The sequence below is a fragment of the Branchiostoma belcheri genome, unplaced genomic scaffold (genome assembly GCF_001625305.1).
Source record: "Branchiostoma belcheri isolate BF01 breed outbred unplaced genomic scaffold, Haploidv18h27 scaffold221, whole genome shotgun sequence".
Taxonomy (NCBI): Eukaryota; Metazoa; Chordata; class Leptocardii; order Amphioxiformes; family Branchiostomatidae; genus Branchiostoma; species Branchiostoma belcheri.
The window spans coordinates 229,041-231,159 of record NW_017803725.1 but is presented as its reverse complement, the minus strand read 5'-3'; positions in this window follow the sequence as shown (position 1 = coordinate 231,159).

The window sequence follows — 2,119 nt, the reverse complement described above, 5'->3', positions numbered from 1 at the left end:
CCAAACCTACTATAGCTCCCGAGTCCTACATCCTATTTGCGGAGAGGATGTAGGACTCGGGAACTATAATAGGTTTGGTAACCAGGCTAAAAAATTATTGGTATGGGGTAGGTTCTCATCTTTATGGTAATGCTACCTCCTGCGAGTAGACCAATGGAAGAAACGCCTTAGTTTAACAAAAAATTGTGTGACCTGTATTCAACCTGTTTAAAGTACTACTAAAAGCTGAGGTGTGAAGTTTTGTCGTGATGCGACCAAGCTATGGAAAGTTACAGGCATAAATGATGAAATACTACTTTAATCCAACAGAGAACTGCATGACAACACTTATGCTTAGGTCATATTTCCAAACAGGGTCCCGGCCAGGCTGTATGTTTGAACGAAAAATTACCAATTTATATCAAGAATATACAGAAATAGTGCCCATAATTATTATTAAAAGCTCTTCTGTATTTTGTTGTCTTTGGTATCGTACTTTTCGGTCCCAAAAACTGCCCGGCTGGGCCTTGTGTTTGAATTGTGACCTCAGCATTAAGCCTATAGTAATAGCGTCGTTCAGTATACAGCTGTGAGGTCGTGTGGCGTAGCGGCAGAGTGCTCGACTCGGAATTAAGAGGTCCCGGGTTCGCTTCCTGACATGCCACCGATCTTATGCCCTTGGGAAATGCGCTTTGCACGACTTTCCTCACTTCTCTCAGGTGAAAATGAGTATTGTATTGTCCCTTGTGTTGGTGGTGGCATTAATATAAGTTGGAAAAACTTGATTGTGCCGTCACCATGTCTTGTGATTAGATGTTGGAATAAAAAAATAAAATAAAAAACTGTATGTCAACACAGAGACTTATCACAGAGGGTATCCCAGAACTCATCCGGACAGGAGCAGGAGTGTGAGAGCGGCGTCGCGCCGTTGTTACAGAACCGGTTACACGCGCGAGTCTGCGGTGCCGGCGTCCCACAGCCGCCAGCCGTGCGGGTCTGTGTGCCCGCGTTCCCGCAGGGCGCGCTGCAGGCTCCCCAGGCGTTCCAGTGCCAGTCGCACCGCCGCCGACGTCTCCGTCGCCACGACGTCACGTCCGTACAAAGCAAGACAAGAATCCCCAAAGACACAACAGTTCTAAACAGGAACATTTTTTACACAACCTTCGTTCACATTAGTAAGAAAGTTTGTTATCTCCACTACCCTGGGTGAGTCAGAGATCTAGATAGTGATTTCAGCTTGCCGTAGACCTAAGGTTACAGTACCGCTCAAGTGGCTGCTATTAGTCATGCTGTTAATAATCATTGTCCGATACGATGTGGACATAGGTCGTACCATTCCCAGTGTTTAGGTTTTACTGATAAGAATAAGGGTAAACATTGGTCATACCTTTGGTTCATTTCTAACGGAGGGGTGATCCGCCATAGCAACCTTCCTTGTAGGTACACCTACCTTATATTGATCAAAGCAAAGATAACATACATGTATATCACTTGATGGAACAAATAAAAAGTTAAGATAACAGGAATAAAAAATTTCAAATGCCAACAGTTTAACAAAGCATGAGTCACAGTTTTCGTGTAAGATTATATAACGACTGTATAACACTTTAACACATGTGTAATAAGGTTGAAAAGAAGAAGAAGAATAAGATTGAACTTAATGCTACCGTATTGTGTTATGGTAATAAAGTTACGTAAATATTTGATGAATGTACTGTGTGTACATTATTGTAAATCCGATGAAGTCCACATAGTACAATTATAATGCACCGGAACATGAAGGATCAGAACAGAATAGGGAGTGTTTGTTTAAGTGTGTGGACCCGGGAACAATCAGGAACGAAGTACGGAATCAGGTTTGCTGTGATGTTAACGTATATGACATACATGTAGCAGGGCGCGGTGCGAGTGACCCACAGGAAACCTGGTAATTAAATAACGAACTCTGTGACAACAAAAGAAGTCGCCGGCGATAAGACGTTAATGCTAAGAGCAGGTTGTGCGTAACAGCGAGCGTAGACCAAAACACCTAGCAAATCACTGCCGTAAATGTCATTTCGAGCTCGGCCGATCAAAGAGACGGGGTGTAAACAACGATTAAACGGGTCATCAATAAGCACTTTTGGTATCATCCGTTTCC